Below are 27,035 nucleotides of genomic sequence, written 5' to 3'. Positions count from 1 at the left end.
ACAGAGCGTCCAAGGACGCACCTTTTGTGAACATGGTCAGCGTCCCCGCAGGTAAGGCTAGAGAGAACCTGCGACCCCAGAGATAAACATATTTTTGACAAGACTTTCTCTCTTCTTTGAGTTTGAGATGGATAGCAGAGGCATAAGACTTGCCTAAGAGGGTAGCATGACTGTTGATTTGAGCCATACTAACTGTAAGTAGTCAAGGTGACATTTTTTAGTGTAACAGAGTGAAAGTGTCATGTTCAAGAGCGACCTGCTACCAATAAAATTCTTCAAGTTTTCTTCCCTTTTTCCCCAGTCATTGCTGACCAGTACCTCTTTATTTTTGTCAAGTTTGAGGAGGATAACATATGCTTGGTCTATAATTTTCCCTTTGGGCAAACTTGTCGCTATGTTTTTAGCGAGCCTAGCATCAGTGAGACTCGTTCTTGTCTGGGTGGACAAGTTTGTTGCTATTGTTTTAATGAGTTTAACGACAAAGATAACTCGGTCCTTTTCTTGTTTAGAGAGTTTGAAAAGGGACGAAAAGGAAACTCCAACAGTCCTTTTTCGTAGCATAATCCCTTAAGTCCGAAAAATTATAAAATAATACGAAAGGGGTGACTTTTCGATCACTTTAACGAGCCGAAAAAGACAAGCGCTCGATATTTTTGTTTGATAATCCCTTAGGTCCAAAAAGATTAAAATGTACAGGAGGGATGGCATTTCCTTTTACTTTAACGAGCTAGAAAGGCCAATGGCTCGACAATCTTTTTATATTTAACGAGTCCAAAAAGAGTTTAAAAGCGACTCGTTTTTTAGGAATGAGTGGTATTTTCAGGTGGCAACTGGTTCCAGGCAAGTTTGGAACTTCTCAAAACATGGCAATGTGAAGAGGGTGGCAATCTAAATCACTCGTCACAGTTGTTCCTCAAAAGGGTAAACAATCAAGTGGAAGCGTATGATCAGCCAAATGAATGGAGGTGATGGTAGGAACACAACCAAGGTTCAAAAAGGTTGATAGTAGGGAAATCACGAAGGTTATTTACCGAAGGTGGATTCATTTTTTAATGAGCTTGAATCGGAAGAAACTATGCTCAGTGGCAGGTTTATTTTTTAACGAGCTTGAACCTTGCGGGAACATTGCTCTTACCAGTCGTTTGAAGATGTCTCTTGTTGGTAGGTTTATTTTTTAATGAGCTTGAACTCTACTATAACATGTGCTCATTGCCTTTTTATGTAGGCTAGAAACAACCAAGCTACAAAGCTAGAAAAACTAAAAAGCTAAGGGTTGACAATGCTAAAATATAAAAAAACCAAATTGGTCATTTTTACTTACATATAAAGGTTTGCATGCCCCCAGGTCTTTCAGAAAAGGAGAGTTTCCAGGTTACCATATGGAAGTTCCTGCGATTAGGCAGGATTGTTTCTGTTAGCAGACAAAAATCTCTTCTTTGGCTTTGTCCATCGTAATAGACAAAGGTGAATGGTGAGCTTCCAATCACATAACATACAAGGAAATACCTATTTCAGATTGATCACATATCCAAAAAGGAAATTATTTTTCAATCCAATCATATAACATTTCAAGGAAATATCTGTTTCAGATTGATCACATAACCTACAAGGGAATGTTTTTTCAGTCCAATCATATAACCTTCAAGAAAATCTCTCTTTTCCTCTGGGTTCGCCTGCCGAAGCAGACCAGGGTGCATGCCCCCTAAACTTCGTTAAATTCACTGAACTACTCGCGGTAATTAGGTGGATGGAATGAAGGTTGAAGACACATTATTGACGCGAAGAGATAGGGATGATGGTTGATTCATAGTTGTGTTTGAACCAGGAAATGAAAGCTGGTCGACAACTTGAACCAGTTGGCCTTCATGTGGAAAACACATCACTTGAAAGAGTGTGGAAAGAATAGTTTCCATGCTATATATATAGTCACGTCCAAGGATTAGATTGTAATCTAGTGGCCCTTGGAGTACCATCACGTTCAAGTGAACGGTTTTCCTTTTCAAAGTTATCGGCAACTTTGGAAGGATCCCTAACGGTCGACTGGTTCCTTTGTTGAAGCCTGAGAAATTTTGTGTTTCAGGCAGAAGCGATGGTGAACCAAGTGCTTTCCAAGCAGTTGAGGAAAGGATACTCTTTGAAGCCCCTTCATCTATGATAGTGCCAGACACAATCATTTTGTAAACTTGTACTATGATCCGGAATGGTACGCTAGATGGAAGGCATGGTCTTGCTAGTTGATTCTAGTCAAAGAAAACAACTAGACTGCTCGGAGGAGGTACCGAATAAATGGCCGGATAAACCTCGTGAACTAGGGGGTTTTCCTCCTATTGTAAAGGAACGGGTAGATTGCCCCCAAGTTCACCAGACTCTGTATTGACAAAAAGAATTTGAATGGTGTCGTTCTCATTCTCTTTGGAAATTGTATCATCCGAAGGTGGTCCTTCTAAAGGCAAGACTAGGTCGACTACCATCTCAACTTGTTGACTTTGGTTCGGTATGGACTCAAAAGGTTCACTTTCAACGATAGGCGTTTTGACCGACAACTGAGTTATGTCAGTCGGGTTTTCAACTAGCAATGGACTCGGTAAGAGTTTCCTGTACCTAGGTGGAAATCGCTGCGGTGAAGCAGGATGATTACGCAAGATTCTCTTGGCCTCATCTAGAAAAGGACAACGGGGAAGGTGATGGTCTCCCTCACATAGTAGACATGGAGGTCTGACCTTTCTTTCTTGTCTAGGACTTTCATTTTCACTAGTTGACAGTGTGATATCAATCTGATTGCCAGAGGTTGATGACTGGATGGTGCGAACGGGGATACCACTCTCTCAAGATCTGCGGAATGCAAGGAAAATCTTGATGAAAATGGTTTGCTTTGCAAATTAGACAAGGATATCTAGGAGATTTAATGTGCGGATTTTCACCAAATGATTCATTGTTGCCCCCTTGCTTAACTGGCTTCTTCTTCTTTTTCTTCTTCTTCTCAGCTACTTGGTTTTTAGTGTCACTAGTTTCACCAAGCGAAGAGGAAGAAGGGGAGGGAGAAACAAGCGAAGTAGAAGGTGAAGGGATAACTTCAGTATCATCTGGTTGTTGATTTGATTGCTGAGGAATTACGATGTTTTGAACGACAGAGGTTGAGAATAGCCATACTGGCAGGCCAATTGTGATTCCTGGAAGGGACAATGTAGCCATGTATGGAGCACCAATATCTCCCCAAGAGGAGAAAGGACTAGGATTCCCCCCAAGAGGGGTTCCTTGATTGGACTCCATTATCTCAACCTAAGATCAACGAAGGAACAGGGATGTTATTCTGATTTAAATAAATTTTAAGACACTTTGACGCAACTTTGCTTTTTCAATTTTTAAGAGTCGAGAAAAAGCTAAAGGTGACTCTAGTCACCTTCGATTTTTAATGAGCCTGAAGTGACAAGTGCTCAGATGGACCTTTTCTTTTAAGGAGTCGAAAAGGAATGAAAGTGACTACTCTGGAAATCTAGACAGAGGGATTACCAAACCAATTGCAAAACTGCAAAATAAACCTTGGTGATAAATGATAGAGAAATTACCAAGGACTTATGTATGGCAGTCAATCTTCCCGAATGTTATGTTCAGTGCATTGCGATCGATAGGGCGGTAGACACGGCTTCCTAAGGATAAAGGGTATCAGCCTATTGTGGTCTCCCAATATATACTCAATGGTACGGGGAGCACAAGTCCGTACTGGCACTTGTTGTATCAAAGAGGAGGAATCACCCAACCTTCGATGAAAATGATAGTTACCAGGTTTTACGACGCCGGAACACGTCTCTAGCCTAGACTTCTAGATGTGTTGCATTAGGTTCCAAAGCGTTTTTATGTTCATTGAGATTTATTTTAGAGTTGATCTTGCTTAGAAGTTTGTCTTTCAAGGTTCACCGCATGATGTAAATGTAAAATTCCTAAATATGCAATCTAAAATTATAAACAGTCATTTATTTTCTTTTAGCAATGAAAATCCTAGCTACTAAGGAAAGAAGAGTACGGTTCTTTCAGCATAGAGCAAAGAGCACACACTAAATGTACTTTTCCCAAATCATCTTTCGCACAGAGTCTAAATGCAAATGCAAATGCATGTATTTGTTTTTCGTTTGCTTAATGTGAGAATGCTCAAAAGGAAAACTAAGTACAGATCTGAACTATTTTCTTCAAAGCGACATTTCGACAATTTCTTTTCAAAACGAAAGGAAGACTAAAACAACAATTTCAATTTCGAATGGAAAACTACTTTCGACACTTCAAATATTAACAATTCAAATCAAATACAATGACAAAAGTACAATTGACTATCTAGAGGAGGAATACTTTACGACACTCTTCTTTTTGACTAAAAATGACAATTACGACACTTTTTGCATCAAAAACAACAGTTCGATTAAGCTACTTTCGACAAAGGAGGACAGTAAATGATGAACAAATACATAAAAACATTTACAAATCCTAATCAATGGAGGCTGAATAATTTAAAGGAAGGAGGCTTTAGCGATGAGATACTGATTATGAATAGCAAAACTACTGAATAAATCTGAAAATCAGGAGGAAAAAACCAACTTTCAAAGAGAGAAACAGTATCACTCAATCATCGCACCTACAACACAGGGAGACAAGGATGAATCTCACCTACAACAAACAAGAGGTGCGATGCATACTGGCTTTCCAGTTACAGATAGTGCGATGGACCAGGGAGCGAAACTAAGTTTGGTTTTTGCTCAAAATTTGCAGCTAAGTTCAGTGATTTAGGCTGAGTTATGATGGAAAGTAAAAACAAAGTATAGGGATATGATCTTATGAGGTTATTGAGCTACCACAAGGGCACTTATAATGCTTGTAAGTCAGATTTTCAGTTCATAAACCAACCCAGAGATTGACTGAAGCAGCATTCATCTACTTAGCAATTGCATAGCAAAGGCGGTTCGAAGGCTAGATGGCTAACTTCAGGCTCCATTTCTAGTTTATAAAGCAAACAATAAACAAACAAAACAAACTATTCGTTCCCCAGCAGAGTCGCCATTTTGTTTCAGGAAAAACTAGTGTCGATTCGAATTGCTAGTCCCACTAAGATGGGTAGCTACCTTAGAAACAAACAATCAAAGAAATTCGAGATTTCCTTTAAGTGTAATAGATAAGAGGGAAGAAAAGAGGACCAACCTGGATCTCCTGCTTGGATCCTTGCTTGATTTCTCTTTCCCTTGATAGAATTTGCCACTTCTCTCCTACTTGTCCCGCTTCAAAGAGTACCTATAGAGTCAAAGTAACGGAAAACCATCAAAGCATCTCTATCTAAAACATCATAAACAATGCAGAATCAGAAACAAATTGACCATACAATTGCATTCATAAACAATAAGATTCATAAGTACATGATTATATGGTGGAAAACTCAAAGAACTTTATTAATAGTAGAAGAGAGGATTACAACCCAGCTGTCTGATCTAGCATCATCCTCCCAGCATAGAAGCCCTCTTCACCTCATGAAAAGCAAGATCACCCAACAATACAATGTCTTTTCTCACAGATAAACCAATAGCACTTCCTTACAAATTAAAAAATTCCAGCCTCCAGATCTCTCAGATGAGGGATCCATTTATAGATGTCTTGTAAGGGTGTGAGTCAGCTCTGGGTTTTTTATTAGTGTCATTCCACTGATAGTTCTTGGTTCCACTTGGAGATTTCATTGATCTCTTACTCATCATTGGGCGAATTCAGAGAGGCAAGTGTCATAGGAGAAGTTTCTGGAAGATTCCATGATCATCCACTTAGCAAACTATCTCTGCCATTTGTCTATTCTCTCTCATCGCACCCCACAGAAGGCTCTTTCAGTATGCATCGCACCTAGCTAGTGTAGCAGCTAGTATGCATCGAACCTTGACCATGGAGCAGTCAGTATGGTCCATTTTTGGCCAGTTCTGAGTAGTTGTTCAAGTGGAATTTCTGGGAAATGATGTAATCAGTTGACCATGATCCTTTAGAGTATGAAAACACACTTTTAGGGACTAAAGAGCCCTTGGTTTATGGACATATTAGTTTGGGGTTGCAGTGCCCAAATATGTCTATAACAATGACATTCAGCTTTGAAGACGGGTTTGACTGTATTGACGAAGCGCTACAAGAAGTGAAATCAGCGACCTTTAGGATACCACAGGATCCTTTGGATCTGATTCAACCTGATTAGACGACTCAGATGAGCCACATGTTGGAATGCTATAACGTGACTGCTAAAGAAGAAGATGAGGATCGCAAAAGATTAACATCCCCGAAACAGAGGGTCACCACGAGGTTGACGGACCACAAATTGAGAATCCTGATATAACCACGCCACTGAAAACGAAACAGGTAAATATTGGTACAGAGGTGGAGCCCAAATTCGCGAAGATTAGAGATTACTGGGATGACGCGATGGTGGTGTTAACACCCAGGTTGTTCCCTATGACTCCCAAGGGAATACTGCCGGGGTAACCACTAACCAATCTTTGGACGACAGTTTCTAGCCAAACTGTAGTCAGAGAGGGCTCTCTCTTTATAATTTATCTCTGTTTGTAATGATTTTAGGCTAGCTATAGGTTCAGGTCTGGTTTAAGTTTTTTGCTTGGATGATAATTTCAGTCAAGGTGCTTATGTATTTTCCAAAGAGTTCTAGTCCATTGGGCTATGGAGTCAGTGGTCCGTTAGTTTGGTGTGCTGATTTACCAAAGTAATGAAATTGCAGAGCTGGGTAACCGTCTGAGAAACGATGCTATGAATTTGTGGTTTAGTGTGATATGCTCAGAATATGAAAGGCACTTAAGGATCTTTCATTAAACTGAAATACTGAAATAGTGATAAAGAGATAATGTTACCTAGAAGCAGTGAAGGATTTCTAAATAGCATTTACAATAAAGATTTAAACAAAACATGAGCATTTAAGAATTCATGTCCATTTAATTCTGAAGAAAACATTTACAGCAAAACAAGATTGAGCACAGGGTGTGAAGGAAACATATCCTGCACTATTCTTTTTCTTTATTGCTAGATTTGATGAAAACATGAGCATGTAACAATATAGGAAAACAAAACAGAGATTTAAGAAAACATATCATTCCACCAGACGGTACAAGAATTCTGCAACAGCACTTAGATCATCAGCAAAACACCATACTTCCAGAAAATCACTGAGCTGAGCTTGCTCTTTGTATTAAACTCTTCTGAAAATATACAGTATACATGCCTTAGAGTGAAAATTCTCAACCCTTATGCGTTACCAAGGGGAGTATATATAGAAAGTTTACACAAGAAAATATCTAAAATGAAGAGTACATGCTGCATTAATATCCTGCCGACTGCTGGAGTGTAGTAGTTGAGAAAGTTAATGTTGTAATAACTTCTTGTCTTTTAGCTGTCAAAATTGGTCAGAGCCTGTTGATCCGGTGGCAGTTGGAGTCGGCTGAGGGTACGCTGTCCAAATTTGCGCAACTCTTTATCTTTTGGCTGGCCGTTGGAGTCTATATGCTGAGTCATCACTCAGCTGCTTTCAATGCTGTCTGTCTTTAAAGTGACTTTGAGCTGGCAGTGACCAAACAGCTGGAATTACCGTGGCAAAATCTGAAGCATAAACTGCCACCAATCCTCCTTAGGCATTTGATGCCTGCGTATTTTTATCAATGTTTCCTCTGCCTCTGTATGTTTGTAAAGATTGGGAGGGGTCTCAAACAGGTGATTCACCTCATTCTCAATGAAGAACATGCCTTCAAGTTTTTCATATAAACTCTGTCCTGTAGGAGGCCCTGCTGGTTCAGATGTACTGCCAGATACAATAATCTGATTTTCAATAGTGGTTGCCATTCTGTTGGCCATTTGATCTAGGGAGATCAGCTTTCCTGCACCACTTAGCAAGATGGGCAGGCCTTTTGCTTGCAGCACTCCCATTTTGGCCTTGTATTCCTCCACATCTGCTTGCATTTCAAAAAATTTCCTCTCTACTGTTTGTATATAGTTTCTTAGAGTTAGTGCCTTCTTGGCAGAGAGGACAGCTTCTATTCTGTTGGGAATGCCTATGGCTGCCAATTCTTCCCTTTCCTGTCTATTCAGGAAGTCTATCATCCTGTTTACTTGTTCTGTTTTGTTTCCTAGTACTGTCTTGGCCTTCTGAATTTTCGCTTGTGCTTGGCCCATCAAATCCATCTGCTCATGTATTATTTTTATTGACCTCCACTGCTGTTTAATGGATTGGCCAATTTTAGCCCATAGGATTCTCTTTATGTCAGCCATAGCTGTCTCTAGATTCAGCTCCTTTTCTAAGGCCTTTATCTTGTCTCTTTGGGCCTTTATTTCTCTGCCCTGTTCTGCTACAGTCATTTTGGAGTTGGTATACTTGGAGTCCAGTTCTGCCAATTTTTCCTTGGCCTTCTTTATTTCGTCTGCTTGGAGCTCCATTGCTTTGACGGCCTTGGTCAATTCTTCTATACTTGGACTGGCATCTGGGGCTGCTGCTGCTTCTGCTGTAGGGGGCACTGCTGCCCCTGAAGTTGCTGCTGTTGTTGATGTAGTTAGAGGAGCTTGGGAAGTGGAATCTGCTTGTTTTTCCTGTAATATTCCTTCCAGCTCTTTCTCCAGTTCCCTAATCCTTTGGTCTTGCTGCATTAGGAGGTCTAGCTGGTCCTCAGCCCGTTTTTGCTTTTGAATTTCTGCTGTTTGAGGGTGCTCTGTGGGCTGCAGCTTCAACCTCTTCTTTAATGCGTTCAAGTCATCATCCTTTTTCTTCATGAGGGCCTTTACACCCGTTGGATCACTAGGATCATGTCCTAGATCGATGATGATCTCCTCCAGGGACTTTATTCTGTTGTCTTTGGCTTGGGATGACAATCTCTCAAAATCCAACTGGGTGTTTGTGTTTTTTAGGGACTCCTTCAGCTCATGGGCCAAGGTGGCCTTCTCTACTAGGGTTGCATAGACCATCTCTCCAGTTTGCTTGTGGAGTTCAATCTGGTCCATGGGATGTATATCCCTGGCTAGGACCTCCACCCTTGTCTTTATGAAATCTGCAGGTGTCTTAGGCTCCGGCCCCATTGGCTTGAAGTGGCTCAGGAGCAATTTCTCCTGTTGAATGTCATATACCGACAATAGTCTCTCTTGCTGGGCTGGTGTTGCATCTACGAATTGCTTGTAGACCTCAGCCCTTAGCAGCTCATTCTGAGCTTTTATCTGTTTGAAAGAAGCCTTGGTGCTTTTGGGCTTCTTGGTCAGCTGGGAAGAGGAGGACACCTCTAAGCCGAGTTGTAAAGTTTGCTCCTGCTGAAAGGAGCTTGTACCTGTGTGTTGACTGCCCTCCTTGTCTTTTCTTTCACTCTCCAAGACATCATCAGTAATGTCTTCTACCTCTGGGGAGTCTGCTCTTTGCCTTTTGGCTTCTGGCTGGTGGGAGGATCCACTGAGAGGAGTGGACTCTTCTCTATCTCTTTTAGTTCCCCTTTCCTCATGTGCTGGGGTCTGTAAGATTGGGGCAGTTACTGGCTCTTTTTGTGGAGGTGGAATTTGCAGTGTTGGAGCTGCTGGTAGCTGAGTCTGTGGAGGGACATTTTGCCCTTGCTGCTGTTCTTGTTGCTACCCTGTTTGCTGCTCTGCTTCAGGGGCAGGCTTTTCTTTTGTTACCTCCTCTTCTGTACCCATTATACCCTTGCCTTTATCTAACACTGGTGCTGATGTAGAAGGTGCTTGTGGTGCAGTGTTTGTAGCCGAGGTCCCTTCTCCTATTGGATAAGGCGGTCTGAAAGGTACCTGCTGCACATAGTCTAGGTCAATAGTCTTTTCAAGCTCCCTCCTACTCTTTAGCATTCTCTCTTCCTCAGTTAGATTTTCAACTAGAGTGTCCATCTGCCATTCTTGCAGGTTGGCATATTTTTCAATGTGAGAGTACTGGCAATGTTTAATGCCTATAAGCCTATACTTGTTTCTTCTAGCAGTGATGAAACCTTGAGGGTCATAATGGACCCACCGAAAACTATAAGATAACTTGTATTTATCCTTGAGGATTAGGTCTGCCTCTTCCCACCCTTCTTTTTTGTTCATGATGAAGGGGCCCAACTCGTGTTTGAACTTGAGGTGGGCCTTTTTTTTGGCGCTGTGGAAATGGGTGAGGTCTGACTGAATCAATTGCCTGTAATATTCCAAGGCAAATAACCTCATAGGTACATATTTTGGGAGCCTGTATGGACAGAGCTCACAGCCATAGATCCTAATGACAGTATGGTTCTCATATAGGTACCAGTCACCTATTTTATATTTTCTAGAAAGCTGCAGGGCTTTCTTTATCTCATTTGATACTCTGGGAGGAGGGGACTTCATCAACAGGCAAGAGACTGGGTATACAAATTGGTCAACAAATTCACAGTAGGTATAGGGTGAGTTTGTGACCTTATGAAAGACAGAGGTCCAGAAGATAACAGATCTTCTTTCCCCTTTGTGATTCATCCTTCTGATGTAGCATGGGAAGGCTTCAGAGTGGTAGTACATGAATAGGTGGTAAATATAGGCTGAGTACCTGAAGACCCCCTGCCTGTCCACCTTGCTCAGCTGATCATGAATCTTATTGGCAATGAATTTAGAAAAGTTATATTTCCTGGCAGGGGGTTGGCGTGGGCTATATGCAGATAGCAATACCAGCATTGTTTTGTCCACATGCTCACTGTTTTTGTATCCCAGCACATAGGCAATCATGTCCAGTAAAAGCCTGCCTATTTCATTGTAATGGATAACCAGGTAGGGAGGTGGCTCTGTAGGCTGGCACTCAGGTCTCATGAAATCTCTGGTGACCTTTTGAATCTCCTCACTGGTCATCTTTTCACCAGTCTCTAGCAAATAGCTCATGGAAAACGGGATTAGCAATTCTGTCTGATCAAAATGTAACATTTTGTTGATAGACTCAGCATTAATGTAGAAAAGGATCCTTCCAGATGGAGTGCTAACAGTTCTGTGCTGCACATTATAGTTTTCAGCACATAGGTGAATGATTTCAGGGAAGACATTTACAGCTGGGAGACAATAGTATGGTAGGTTTGACTCCCATATCCCATGTGTACCATGACCATCCTTATAGTCCTCTCTCAACTGACTGAAGGTCTGCAAGAAGTCCCTGTTGCCCTCAAAGTCTTCAATAAGACAGTCCTTGTCAACCAATGGCAAGGCCTCCAGCTCTCTATTTGTTGGATTCAATGGAGCTACACTGAGGGATGAGGATGCAGAAGCAGCCATTGTAAAACTTGATTTGAAATAAGGTGATGGCAATTGTTTACAAAGTCTTTTTAAAAGCTTGAGTAATAGGACCAATACAGACCAAGTCTGAAGTGTTTTTTCTTTTTCCTCAGTGAAAATGCAAGCTGGTTTCTGCAGTTTGCTGCAACCTCTCAGGGACGTGAACTGCCAAGGGTAAGTTGCAGAGGTAATGAGGTTTCTTTTGGTAAAAATGCAGCTGGCCTATACTCGGCAAAAGGGAACAATGCCGAGCACCTCGAGGACAATTTTATGGTTTCAGCCCGTGGAATGACCGCTCTAATGTCGAATTATAGTTCAGGGGTGGTGCAGGTTGCTTGGGCTTACTTTAGGTAACAAGCAGAGTTGAATTTAGGATTTTTACCAGTTTTTTAATGGTGAATTTACAGAGAATTGGAATGCATGGGCAAAAGTGGGGAAAACTGGTGAAATACCTGGAAAAACTAGCTTGGAAGCTTGCGGGCCGGGCTGTGGAGGTTTAATGCCATTGAATTCTGGACTTGTAGCGGTCGAAATGTTGAATTTGATGGCTGGGGACAAATTTCGCGGCAACTGGTTGACAACGGCTACTTCTTTTGCGCGTGAAAATGACCCAAAACGGCTCATTTGGTCGTTTATAACGTTAAATTTGGAAAAAGTACGCATTTGGCGCTTTTCCGCCGATGACGTCAGCATGACGTCATGGCGGGGCCCGGGTACGAAGGTGACGTGGCTGCTGAGGTGTGAGCCAGGGTGGCAGGACACAGTGGCGGGTGAATAAGGTGGCAGGAGTACGTGGAGGATCACATGGCGCGGGGGTGGGCGAAAGGTGCTACGTCAGGATGACGCAACGATGACATAAGGGACGGCGGTAGCGGAATGGTGGTAAGTGGGTTCCCCGCACTGCCTTTGCTGATGAGTGGTATTGGGGAGGGGGGCTCCGAACAACCCCAGCGTTTGACACGCGTCCCTGTACGGGGCGGAAAACCATTTTCCCCGGACGCTAAAGGTCGGCAGGTCGGGGAACAGAAATGACCGCCCACCGTTGGATCGTGGGTGGCGGAAGATCGACGGCTGGCGGGCCCTCCGACGGATCGTGCAGTTTTGGGGGGGGGGGCCGCTGGCCTATTATAATATTCAATTTAATATTTCGGGCGGGGAACCTTGGGATAGTGGGTTTTTCATGTGTTTTGGGGATTTTTCGGGTTTTTCAAGGGTTTTATAAGAGAAAGGGGTTTATAGGAGTGATTTTAGCAAGGGAAAAAGGGGTTTTTTGTGTTTTTGAGCAGAGGGATGGTGAGGGCTGAGGGAAGAGGTTGCTGCTCATAACCAGAGGTTAGAGCAGCTCCAAGATAGGGTTGACCACAGTCCCAGATGGACTAAAGTCTCCCTTGACCATTTATTTGGCTATAGTGCCAAGAGGAGGATATGTACATAGTGCTGGGATTTATACACCATAGTGTTATTATAGTAGGGAAAGGGGGACATAGGGGATTTAGATAGTAGAGTTAGGGGTTAAGATGTATGAAAGGGTAAATGAAGGGGAAACCACTAAGTTTGTTTGAAACTCACTTAGTTTAGGGAGTAGATCAAAATGAAAAGAACTTTAGATAAGAAATGTGGCTTCTTAAAAGATTACGAACCACCATGAAACCATAATTCTTCCATGAATCTCAACTGATGAGGGAATGTTAGTAAATGACATGAAAAGGGGAAAAAGGGAGGTTAGACATGCTCCTTTGCTTGCTGCAACTTGATGAAGAAGAACACCTTCTCAATTCATTGACTTTGCTTTGGTAAACAAAGTTAACACACCTGCAATGGTAAAGATAACCTTTCTGCAACCCCAACTACTTACCCAGCTACTTGCCTAGCATTTTTATTTCTTCTTGGAGGGTGCACTTGGACTTGCAGACCCTTACCTGCCTTTTCTTTTCTTTGGCTTTTTCTTTTGTTTTTCTATCTACTTCTACCCTTATTTCTTCCAAGGTCCCAGATTAAGCTGTTGGGAGCCTTTTCTTCTCTACCTGAACTACATGTCTGCCAAGATTAAACAGTTTGGATAGACTTCTTTCTCTAATCTACGACTGCAAATTTAAACCATGGAATGATCCAGATTAGACTGTTGGACCATCCATCAAAATTGGGACGCATTAAGCTATTTACACACCTTGTACTCCTTTGGAAATATGTGATCTTTGCATGATCAAAGCAGAGCATATTTGGAACTTCTATAACCAATCATGAAATATGAAACCTATTGGTATAGGTAGCTAACAGTGGCTCCACATGGGGATGGTTTTTCATTTGAAAGACCAAGAACAGCAGGTCAGATTGCCTTGGCCCTTGACATGTTCTACCCAAAACTTGAAGTGTGCTGCTTTGAAATGCCAAACTTGTGCTTTTCCTTCTTAGTAGATCTCTGAATCTATGTGCCTTTTGCTGACAGTCAATAAACTTGGAAAACTGCATTTTTACAATCTAAACAGAAAATAATATATACATCTGCATATATACAAGGGAACCTCAGGCTGTAGTCATGGGTAATAGTCAAAATAATGCTTCAGCATCCTGCCATTCACAGGACCTTCATCCAAGTCAGTTTCATTAAGACTTTTTAGGAAGTAAGTGTTGTTACCTTGCACTGCTTGGACAGCAAATGGTCCTCTCCATAAGGAATCAAATTTTCCATGTTTTCCTTTGTCTTCTCTTCTTGCATCCCACTTGAGGACTTTGTCTCCCACACTGAAATCTTCTGCCTTAGTTTTGCGGTCAAAAGCCTTCTTTAGCTTTTCTTGTAACACTTGAACTCTGCTGAAAACTTGATCTCTGGTTTGCTGCAGACATATGATTTGATTGATTCTTCTTTGCATATCTTTTGGTTCAGCTTGGCTTTCTTGAAGAAGCTTCATAACAGGCACTCCTAGTGATGAGGGGAATTTTGCCTCTAATCCATAAACCAACTCATATGGGCTGGTCCCAATTGATCTTTTGGTTGTTAGTCTATCTGCCCATAGGGCATTCACAAGCTTCTTATGCAAATTCTTTTTGTTCTCTTCAAGTACTTTCTTTATGATATTTACCAGACTTTTATTTGATGACTCAGCAAGGCCATTTCCTTGGGGATAGTATGCAGTAGAATGGCCCAAAGTGATGTGAAATTTATGGCAGAAGTTCACTATTTTCTTGGATCTGAAAGCAGCAGCATTGTCTGTTATTATCTTGTCAGGACAGCCAAATCTAGCCAATATATTGCTCTCCAAGAACTGAATAATTATTGAATCATTTGCTTGTCTGCATGGGGCAGCTTCAATCCACTTAGTGAAGTAGTCTGTTGCTGTTAAAATCCATCTGTGTTGTCCTGAAGATGAGGGGTGAATTTCCCCAATGAAATCCAAGCCCCATTGTTGAAAAGGTCTCTCTGTTGCAATAGGCCTTAAAGGAAGTGGCAGCAACTGTCTCTTTCCCTCAAACACTTGACATTTATGACATGAGGTGATGAATTTCTTGACATCAGAGAACATGGTGGGCCAGTAATATCCAGCCCTTAGTATCTTGTCCACAGTGGACTTCCAGTACAAGTGCCCACCACAGTCACCTGCATGAAATTCTTTTATGATATTGTCAGTTTCATTTTCAATTAAACAGTGCAGCAATATACCTTCATGGTTTTTCCAAAGCAGATTGCCATCCATCACACAAAATCTTGAGGTTTTCATTTTTAAGAATCTACACTTAGTTCTGGACAGTCCTGGGGGAGCACACAGGTTTTGTAACACATAACAGATATCAGAATACCAGGGGGATTGTTCAAAGGCTACATTGATCTTTGGAGTCGCCAGCTCCGGTTCACTGTCCAGCTGGTTAATGTCTAAGGCTTGGAAATTTGTTTCTGTCATTAATTTGGCCAAGCCTTGCCCTTTTATTAGTTTTGTAGGTTTTATCTCAATGTCAAATTCCAAGATGTTGGCAATCCATTTTCCTCTTCTGCCCTCTAAATTTTCTTGGGTGAGAATGTCTTTGACAATAGGACTTGGCACATATGCTATAACATGGGAATAAAGGATATAAATCCTAAAGTCTTTAATGGCTTTGACTAAAGCATAAGCTTGCTTTTCCATGATTTGATACTTTAAAGGTGCATCTCTAAGAGCTTTGCTAAAGAAAGCAATTGGCTTCTCATTTCCTTGGTCATCTTTTTGCAATAAAACAGCAGCAATAGTATGCTGGGAGGCAAAAGAGAAAATGATAAATTCTCTGTCAAACTGAGGATTGGTCAACACTGGGGTTTGGGTAAGGGCCAATTTTATACCTTCAAAGGCTTGATTGGCTTCAACAGTCCATTTGACTTTTGAATCTTTCTTTAGCATGTTATTTAATAATCTGATTAGTTCTGCTAAGTTTGGGATAAACCTTCCCAAGAAATTGATTTTTCCCAAGAATCCTTGCAACTCTATGACATTTCTTGGGTGGGGCATTTGTAGGATAGCATGTATCCTATCTGGGTCAATTCTAATGCCATCTTTAGAAATGATGTGGCCCAATAGCTTACCTTCCTCTAAACCAAACAGGGATTTCTTGGGATTCAAGGAAATTCCATATTTTCTGCATTTTAGGAAGATCTATCTCAGATGTTTTATATGTTCTTGGTCTGATTTTGAGAAAGGTGTAAGGTCATCTAGGTAAATGACTAAAAAGTCATGAATCTCCTTGGCAAAGGCAATATCCATGGCTCTTTGAAAAGTTGCCCCTGCATTTTTCAATCCAAAAGGCATCTTTACATATTTGAAAGTTCCCCATGGGGTTGTAAATGCAGTTTTGTCTTGGTCATCAGGGTGCACCAAGATTTGATTGAAGCCTGAAAATCCATCCAGTAATGAGATCCTTGAGGCCCCTACCACTCTTTGGAGAATGTGATCCATCTTGGGTAAGGGATAGTTGTCTTTGAGGGATACTTGGTTCAGATTTCTTAGGTCCACACACAGCCTGATTTCCCCAGTCTTCTTTCTTGTAGGGACTAAGTTGGAGATCCATTCAGAGAATCTGATTGGCGCTATGATGCTTGCCTTAAACATTTTCTGTACTTCTTGTTCCATTGTTGGGAGAAGCATAGGATTGATTCTCCTCAATTTTTGTTTAAAGGGCTTTTGATCAGGCTTGAGAGGGATAGTGTGCTGGATTACAGAGGTGTCATAGGACTTTAGGTCCTCATAGCTCCATGCAAAAACATCCTGGAACTCTTTAAAGAGGTCAATGTATTTTGGCTTTTGATCAGGAGGTAAAGATGCAGACAATTTAATTATTTTGGGTTTGTCAATTGTACCTATGTTGCATCCTTCAATGGCTGCATTTAAGGGCTGCATTTTTGGTTTTCTGGGGATGTCATTTGAGTCAAAGATGTCTTCTAGTGGAGTTAGGCCTGTTGGAAGAAAATTGTCTTTCAGCTCTATGATTTCAGCTTCAGCATTGGCTACCTCTTCACAGTTAATTTGTTGAATTTGCTGAATGTTTTCCTTGTTGAAAATGGTTGGATTGAGCATTTGTTTTGTTGTTCTAGGTGATATTGGGTAAACAACCTGTTGAAACTGTAGTTGTGATTGACTTGCTCTGTCAAGTATTTGTGATTGACTTGCTGTATCAAGTATTTGTGATTGACTTGCTGTATCAGTGTCAATATTTAATCCTGCAAATTCTTGTTGCAGAGTTAAAAAATGGTTTATTTGCTTGTCATCCTCAAATACTTGCCAATCATTAACATTGTTCGGGATGGAGGGTCTGTGTTTTACCTCAGCTGTAAAACAATGATGGGGCTCAAAAGGCAGCTTGCAGGTACTTGCAAAGGTGGCTAAACTATGAGCATGTAGATTGTGGGTTCTAGGAATTTTAGTGATTTGAAATTCAGAGAAAAAGTTTAGTACTTCAGCAACAGCAGACCTATAAGTCCTTAGTCTTTTGTCATTGGTGACAAAGTTTCCCTTCACTTGTTGAATAACCAAATCTGAATCACCCATGATTGAAACCCTGGCAGCTTGTAAGAACTTTACTAACTTGAGGCCTAGTAAAAGAGCTTCATATTCTGCCATGTTATTAGTACATCTGAAGTTCAATCTATAGGCTCTGCCTTCTGCATGACTATTCTCTTTATTGTGTACCCAAACTCCAGCTCCTGCCCCTAATTTGTTGACTGAGCCATCAAATTCAAGGAACCATAGAATATCTTGTTGTGGGGGAGATTTGATGATCGGTTCATGGGCTGGCAATGTGAGTAGCAGTTGTGGTTTTTCATCCAGCTTGTCTTCTAGGACAGTTTCATCATTTGATTGGGTATGCTTGATATTTAGAACAGCAGCAGTATCTAGTGTTTGATTGACTGTTGTTTCATGGGTAGTAATTCTTTCATTTGAGTTTTCCTCCTGTATGAGTATCTTGGTTTCAACCTCACATTTTGAGGGAGTTGTGCTGTCATTGAAGAGAATGTATGAGTCTATGTCTGAATGGATAGCATATATGGGGAAGTTTTGACGCTTTTCTTCACTGCTGACCATATATTTCATAAGTGTTTCTCTGTACAGTCTTTTTGGTTGCCCAAAAACAGAGATGGTGGCATATGACATGTCTAATTGTAGGGAACCTTGGAGTTTAGCTCCCCATGATCTTGATAACAGCATCCCATACTTAGGTGGGATGTCAGCAACTACCACATCCATTAGGATTGTCTTGTTTGGGTATTGAACCAGAGACACACATAAGTCTTTTATGAGACCTAAACACTTGACTTGGCTGGAGTCAAAGGAAAACAGGTCCTTGTATGGTCTTGTTATGTCTAGATTCAATCTCTCCATGACCGCTTTTGGCATGAGATTGTGAGAGGCACCTGAGTCAAACATTGCGTTATGTAATATTTTATCATGAATATGTAACCTGACATAAAAAGGTAGTATCCCTGTGACTACTGTTTTTCCATCCACTTCTGGGCCAAACAGGAGTTCTGGGGTGTCATCTAGTACATTGACATCATCTTTGTTGCTAGTGAGTTGAAGGGACTTCTTAATTTTTAGTTTATAGATGTCATGCTTGGCTAGTTCTGAGAGAGGGATTGCTATTTTTAGTTTGCCGATTTCAGTTTCTAGGTCAAAAGGTTTTTCAGATTGGGTTTTGGGGTTATAGATAACAGTCCTTTCCTAGTTCATTAAATCTTCTTCTTGATTTTTATCTTGACTTTGGGACTTGCCTCTTTTACTCATCTCTTGGGGAGTAACATTTAAATTAGGATGAGAAGATGAAGTGGCCAGAGGCTGTTGTCTTAAGGACAGTGGTTCAGTGATTTCTTCAATAATCACTTCTTCTACAGGTGAATTTGTTTTGTCATTAGGCTCTGTGACTATGACTCTTTCAGGCTGCTGATTATCCTTTTTCTTTTCAGGCTGGTTAACATTCACAGTTCTGCTCCTCAGCTTGTATTGTTTATGGACTTCATAAACAGCAGTGTCATAGCCTTGTTTGAAGTCAAAGGATTCACCTGATTTAGTTTGGAACAGTTTGATTTCATCATCCTCATGATCTTCTTGTGTTAAGAAAACTTGACTTTCACCATCTAGACCCATTAAATTTATCTCAGGATCTTCATTGGGCTCTATTGATGTGGAAGTTTCTGCATAATTTTCTTGGAAAGGGGGTCTTATGTCTTGGTCAGCACTGGGCTTGCCAATACCTGGGTTTTGATTTCTCCTAAAATTTGGATTCCTAGGAGGGTTGTTTTGTGGTGGTTCCCATGCTGACTTTCTTTCAACCGATTCCACTCTATCACCTAATCTTTTCATTCCATTGAGTATTGCATCTAGCTTCTGATCAAAGGCAGAGGGTTCTTCTTTGAAAGCAATCCTCTTTTCCAACCTTGCCCTGTTTCTTTTGGCAATCAGGTTGGCTTCCACTGTGACAGCAACCCTTTGGGCCTCTGCAAGGGATTGAGGATCTCTTTCCTTCAACTGATAGGCCATGTCAGGGTCAAAACCATCAGGGAATTTGTACAAGGCTAAATCAGGAGGAGGTCTTAGATTTTGTGGAATCGCGTTATATACATTGTTAAATCTTGCACAATACTCCAAAACAGTCTCTTGGGGACCTCTCTTGATGGTGTCATATTCCCCAAGTATGTGCAGAGGATCTTTCTTCTTCTTCCATCTGCTAGTAAAGGCTTGATACAGTTCATCAGGAGTTGTGATGGAGTTTGCATTCAGGGATCTAAACCAAGTTCTTACATCCCCAGTTAGGCTTTGAACAAACATCCTCATTCTGACACTGTCATCATCTATTTCATAGGTCTCAAAATGGTCCTGCATCCTCTTAGCATGCTGGACAGCTGTCAGAGGGCCATTGGAGTCAAAATATGAAATTTTGGTTTGGTAATCTTGGGGTAAAGCTGCAGCATTAGCTGGTATCTGCAGAGGTGCATATCTGTTAGCCATATTTACAGGATTTAGAGGATTAACAGGGGCAGCTGGGATAATAGGAACAGTGGGTACCACAGGGGTGACAAGTAGGGGTGAACCTAGAGTGTTGGTCAAGGGGATATGTGCAGTGGATGAAGATGTGAGAGGAGGACTCTGAGATGTGGATGGTGAACTAGGGGAATTAGGGGTAGACCGGAAGAGGACCTTGCATGGGGTAGAGATAAGGCTAGGATGATCTGAATCTGAGGTTAAATCAGCAGGCTGCTCCTGCTTTTGCTGCCTCCTAATGTTTCTAGGGATGGTATTTGGATTATCAACAATGATGGGTGGATTAGGGTCAGGATTTGCCCTAGTGTGCCGTGGATTTTTCTTAGGAGCCAGTTTCTAACTGTTTTTCAGGATTTTACAGGAAGTTTTTATATCTACAAGGACTGGATGAATATTTTGGAATGGCTATATATATTTCAAAACTAAGATGAAGATTCCCTAAAAAGCTCTTCCCTAAAGCTATTAATGTGGTACAGAAACAGATAAAAGGCCTCTTGATTGATTTCAGGCTTGATAGTAGCTATGGAAGATATATAGTAATTGAAAAATCTCAAGCACTCCCCAGTGGAGTCGCCAATTATGTTAACACCCAGGTTGTTCCCTATGACTCCCAAGGGAATACTGCCGGGGTAACCACTAACCAATCTTTGGACGACAGTTTCTAGCCAAACTGTAGTCAGAGAGGGCTCTCTCTTTATAATTTATCTCTGTTTGTAATGATTTTAGGCTAGCTATAAGTTCAGGTCTGGTTTAAGTTTTTTTCTTGGATGATAATTTCAGTCAAGGTGCTTATGTATTTTCCAAAGAGTTCTAGTCCATTGGGCTATGGAGTCAGTGGTCCGTTAGTTTGGTGTGCTGATTTACCAAAGTAATGAAATTGCAGAGCTGGGTAACCGTCTGAGAAACGATGCTATGAATTTGTGGTTTAGTGTGATATGCTCAGAATATGAAAGGCACTTAAGGATCTTTCATTAAACTGAAATACTGAAATAGTGATAAAGAGATAATGTTACCTAGAAGCAGTGAAGGATTTCTAAATAGCATTTACAATAAAGATTTAAACAAAACATGAGCATTTAAGAATTCATGTCCATTTAATTCTGAAGAAAACATTTACAGCAAAACAAGATTGAGCACAGGGTGTGAAGGAAACATATCCTGCACTATTCTTTTTCTTTATTACTAGATTTGATGAAAACATGAGCATGTAACAATATAGGAAAACAAAACAGAGATTTAAGAAAACATATCATTCCACCAGACGGTACAAGAATTCTGCAACAGCACTTAGATCATCAGCAAAACATCATACTTCCAAAAAATCACTGAGCTGAGCTTGCTCTTTGTATTAAACTCTTCTGAAAATATACAGTATACATGCCTTAGAGTGAAAATTCTCAACCCTTATGCGTTATCAAGGGGAGTATATATAGAAATTTTACACAAGAAAATATCTAAAATGAAGAGTACATGCTGCATTAATATCCTGCCGACTGCTGGAGTGTAGTAGTTGAGAAAGTTAATGTTGTAATAACTTCCTGTCTTTTAGCTGTCAAAATTGGTCAGATCCTGTTGATCCGGTGGCAGTTGGAGTCGGCTGAGGGTACGCTGTCCAAATTTGCGCAACTCTTTATCTTTTGGCTGGCCGTTGGAGTCTATATGCTGAGTCATCACTCAGCTGCTTTCAATGCTGACTTTATCATGCTGTCTGCCTTTAAAGTGACTTTGAGCTGGCAGTGACCAAACAGCTGAAATTACCGTGGCAAAATCTGAAGCATAAACTGCCACCAATCCTCCTTAGGCATTTGATGCCTGCGTATTTTTATCAATGTTTCCTCTGCCTCTGTATGTTTGTAAAGATTGGGAGGGGTCTCAAACAGGTGATTCACCTCATTCTCAATGAAGAACATGCCTTCAAGTTTTTCATATAAACTTTGTCCTGTAGGAGGCCCTGCTGGTTCAGATGTACTGCCAGATGCAATAATCTGATTTTCAATAGTGGTTTCCATTCTGTTGGCCATTTGATCTAGGGATATCAGCTTTCCTGCACCACTTAGCAAGTTGGGCAGGCCTTTTGCTTGCAGCACTCCCATTTTGGCCTTGTATTCCTCCACATCTGCTTGCATTTCAAAAAATTTCCTCTCTACTGTTTGTATATAGTTTCTTAGAGTTAGTGCCTTCTTGGCAGAGAGGACAGCTTCTGTTCTGTTGGGAATGCCTATGGCTGCCAATTCTTCCCTTTCCTGTCTATTCAGGAAGTCTATCATCCTGTTTGCCTGTTCTGTTTTGTTTCCTAGTACTGTCTTGGACTTCTGAATTTCCGCTTGTGCTTGGCCCATCAAATCCATCTGCTCATGTATTATTTTTATTGACCTCCACTGTTGTTTGATGGATTGGCCAATTTTAGCCCATAGGATTCTCTTTATGTCAGCCATAGTTGTCTCTAGATTCAGCACCTTTTCTAAGGCCTTTATCTTGTCTCTTTGGGCCTTTATTTCTCTACCCTGTTCTACTACAGTCATTTTGGAGTTGGTATACTTGGAGTCCAGTTCTGCCAATTTTTCCTTGGCCTTCTTTATTTCGTCTGCTTGGAGCTCCATTGCTTTGACGGCCTTGGTCAACTCTTCTATACTTGGACTGGCATCTGGGGCTGCTGCTGTTCCTGCTGCTTCTGCTGTAGGGGGCACTGCTGCCCCTGAAGTTGCTGCTGTTGTTGATGTAGTTGGAGGAGCTTGGGAAGTGGAATCTGCTTGTTTTTCCTGTAATATTCCTTCCAGCTCTTTCTCCAGTTCCCTAATCCTTTGGTCTTGCTGCATTAGGAGGTCTAGCTGGTCCTCAGCCCGTTTTTGCTTTTGAAGTTCTGCTGTTTGAGGGTGCTCTGTGGGCTGCAGCTTCAACCTCTTCTTTAATGCGTTCAAGTCATCATCCTTTTCTTCATGAGGGCCTTTACACCCGTTGGATCACTAGGATCATGTCCTAGATCGATGATGATCTCCTCCAGGGACTTTATTCTGTTGTCTTTGGCTTGGGATGACAATCTCTCAAAATCCAACTAGGTGTTGGTGTTTTTTAGGGACTCCTTCAGCTCATGGGCCAAGGTGGCCTTCTCTACTAGGGTTGCATAGACCATCTCTCCAGTTTGCTTGTGGAGTTCAATCTGGTCCATGGGATGTATATCCCTGGCTAGGACCTCCACCCTTGTCTTTATGAAATCTGCAGGTGTCTTAGGCTCCGGCCCCATTGGCTTGAAGTGGCTCAGGAGCAATTTCTCCTGCTGAATGTCATATACCGACAATAGTCTCTCTTGCTGGGCTGGTGTTGCATCTACGAATTGCTTGTAGAACTCGGCCCTTAGCAGCTCATTCTGAGCTTTTATCTGTTTGAAAGAAGCCTTGGTGCTTTTGGGCTTCTTGGTCAGCTGGGAAGAGGAGGACACCTCTAAGCCGAGTTGTAAAGTTTGCTCCTGCTGAAAGGAGCTTGTACCTGTGTGTTGACTGCCCTCCTTGTCTTTTCTTTCACTCTCCAAGACATCATCAGTAATGTCTTCTACCTCTGGGGAGTCTGCTCTTTGCCTTTTGGCTTCTGGCTGGTGGGAGGATCCACTGAGAGGAGTGGACTCTTCTCTATCTCTTTTAGTTCCCCTTTCCTCATGTGCTGGGGTCTGTAAGATTGGGGCAGTTACTGGCTCTTTTTGTGGAGGTGGAATTTGCAGTGTTGGAGCTGCTGGTAGCTGAGTCTATGGAGGGACATTTTTCCCTTGCTGCTGTTCTTGTTTCTGCCCTGTTTGCTGCTCTGCTTCAGGGGCAGGCTTTTCTTTTGTTACCTCCTCTTCTGTACCCATTATACCCTTGCCTTTATCTAACACTGGTGCTGATGTAGAAGGTGCCTGTGGTGCAGTCTTTGTAGCCGAGGTCCCTTCTCCTATTGAATAAGGCGGTCTGAAAGGTACCTGCTGCACATAGTCTAGGTCAATAGTCTTTTCAAGCTCCCTCCTACTCTTTAACATTCTCTCTTCCTCAGTTAGATTTTCAACTAGAGTGTCCATCTGCCATTCTTGCAGGTTGGCATATTTTTCAATGTGAGAGTACTGGCAATGTTTAATGCCTATAAGCCTATACTTGTTTCTTCTAGCAGTAATGAAACCTTGAGGGTCATAATGGACCCACCGAAAACTATAGGATAACTTGTATTTATCCTTGAGGATTAGGTCTGCCTCTTCCCACCCTTCTTTTTTGTTCATGATGAAGGGGCCCAACTCGTGTTTGAACTTGAGGTGGGCCTTCTTTTTGGCGCTGTGGAAATGGGTGAGGTCTGACTGAATCAACTGCCTGTAATATTCCAAGGCAAATAACCTCATAGGTACATATTTTGGGAGCCTGTATGGACAGAGCTCACAGCCATAGATCCTAATGACAGTATGGTTCTCATATAGGTACCAGTCACCTATTTTATATTTTCTAGAAAGCTGCAGGGCTTTCTTTATCTCATTTGATACTCTGGGAGGAGGGGACTTCATCAACAGGCAAGAGACTGGGTATACAAATTGGTCAACAAATTCACAGTAGGTATAGGGTGAGTTTGTGACCTTATGAAAGACAGAGGTCCAGAAGATAACAGATCTTCTTTCCCCTTTGTGATCCAGCCTTCTGATGTAGCATGGGAAGGCTTCAGAGTGGTAGTACATGAATAGGTGGTAAATATAGGCTGAGTACCTGAAGACCCCCTGCCTGTCCACCTTGCTCAGCTGATCATGAATCTTATTGGCAATGAATTTAGCAAAGTTATATTTCCTGGCAGGGGGTTGGCGTGGGCTATATGCAGATAGCAATACCAGCATTGTTTTGTCCACATGCTCACTGTTTTTGTATCCCAGCACATAGGCAATCATGTCCAGTAAAAGCCTGCCTATATCATTGAAATGGATAACCAAGTAGGGAGGTGGCTCTGTAGGCTGGCACTCAGGTCTCATGAAATCTCTGGTGACCTTTTGAATCTCCTCACTGGTCATCTTTTCACCAGTCTCTAGCAAATAGCTCATGGAAAACGGGATTAGCAATTCTGTCTGATCAAAATGTAACATTTTGTTGATAGACTCAGCATTAATGTAGAAAAGGATCCTTCCAGATGGAGTGCTAACAGTTCTGTGCTGCACATTATAGTTTTCAGCACATAGGTGAATGATTTCAGGGAAGACATTTACAGCTGGGAGACAATAGTATGGTAGGTTTGACTCCCATATCCCATGTGTACCATGACCATCCTTATAGTCCTCTCTCAACTGACTGAAGGTCTGCAAGAAGTCCCTGTTGCCCTCAAAGTCTTCAATAAGACAGTCCTTGTCAACCAATGGCGAGGCCTCCAGCTCTCTATTTGTTGGATTCAATGGAGCTACACTGAGGGATGAGGATGCAGAAGCAGCCATTGTAAAACTTGATTTGAAATAAGGTGATGGCAATTGTTTACAAAGTCTTTTTAAAAGCTTGAGTAATAGGACCAATACAGACCAAGTCTGAAGTGTTTTTTTTTTTTCCTCAGTGAAAATGCAAGCTGGTTTCTGCAGTTTGCTGCAACCTCTCAGGGACGTGAACTGCCAAGGGTAAGTTGCAGAGGTAATGAGGTTTCTTTTGGTAAAAATGCAGCTGGCCTGTACTCGGCAAAAGGGAACAATGCCGAGCACCTCGAGGACAATTTTATGGTTTCAGCCCGTGGAATGACCGCTCTAATGTCGAATTATAGTTCAGGGGTGGTGCAGGTTGCTTGGGCTTACTTTAGGTAACAAGCAGAGTTGAATTTAGGATTTTTACCAGTTTTTTAATGGTGAATTTACAGAGAATTGGAATGCATGGGCAAAAGTGGGGAAAACTGGTGAAATACCTGGAAAAACTAGCTTGGAAGCTTGCGGGCCGGGCTGTGGAGGTTTAATGCCGTTGAATTCTGGACTTGTAGCGGTCGAAATGTTGAATTTGATGGCTGGTGACAAATTTCGCGGCAGCTGGTTGACAACGGCTACTTCTTTTGCGCGTGAAAATGACCCAAAACGGCTCATTTGGTCGTTTATAACGTTAAATTTGGAAAAAGTACGCATTTGGCGCTTTTCCGCCGATGACGTCAGCATGACGTCATGGCGGGGCCCGGGTACGGAGGTGACGTGGCTACTGAGGTGTGAGCCAGGGTGGCAGGACACAGTGGCGGGTGAATAAGGTGGCAGGAGTACGTGGAGGATCACATGGCGCGGGGGTGGGCAAAAGGTGCTACGTCAGGATGACGCAACGATGACATAAGGGACGGCGGTAGCGGAATGGTGGTAAGTGGGTTCCCCGCACCGCCTTTGCTGATGAGTGGTATTGGGGAGGGGGGCTTCGAACAACCCCAGCGTTTGACATGCGTCCCTGTACGGGGCGGAAAACCATTTTCCCCGGACGCTAAAGGTCGGCAGGTCGGGGAACAGAAATGACCGCCCACCGTTGGATCATGGGTGGCGGAAGATCGACGGCTGGCGGGCCCTCCGACGGATCGTGCAGGTTTGGGGGGGGGGGGGCCGCTGGCCTATTATAATATTCAATTTAATATTTCGGGCGGGGAACCTTGGGATAGTGGGTTTTTCATGTGTTTTGGGGATTTTTCGGGTTTTTCAAGGGTTTTATAAGAGAAAGGGGTTTATAGGAGTGATTTTAGCAAGGGAAAAAGGGGTTTTTTGTGTTTTTGAGTAGAGGGATGGTGAGGGCTGAGGGAAGAGGTTGCTGCTCATAACCAGAGGTTAGAGCAGCTCCAAGATAGGGTTGACCACAGTCCTAGATGGACTAAAGTCTCCCTTGACCATTTATTTGGCTATAGTGCCAAGAGGAGGATATGTACATAGTGTTGGGATTTATACACCATAGTGTTATTATAGTAGGGAAAGGGGGACATAGGGGATTTAGATAGTAGAGTTAGGGGTTAAGATGTATGAAAGGGTAAATGAAGGGGAAACCACTAAGTTTGTTTGAAACTCACTTAGTTTAGGGAGTAGATCAAAATGAAAAGAACTTTAGACAAGAAATGTGGCTTCTTAAAAGATTACGAACCACCATGAAACCATAATTCTTCCATGAATCTCAACTGATGAGGGAATGTTAGTAAATGACATGAAAAGGGGAAAAAGGGAGGTTAGACATGCTCCTTTGCTTGCTGCAACTTGATGAAGAAGAACACCTTCTCAATTCATTGACTTTGCTTTGGTAAACAAAGTTAACACACCTGCAATGGTAAAGATAACCTTTCTGCAACCCCAACTACTTACCC

The sequence above is a fragment of the Pinus tabuliformis genome, chromosome 4_1 (genome assembly GCF_031772625.1).
Source record: "Pinus tabuliformis cultivar Carrire ecotype Pingquan chromosome 4_1, CPIR1, whole genome shotgun sequence".
Lineage (NCBI taxonomy): Eukaryota > Viridiplantae > Streptophyta > Pinopsida > Pinales > Pinaceae > Pinus > Pinus tabuliformis.
Note: the sequence above shows the minus strand (reverse complement) of the source record.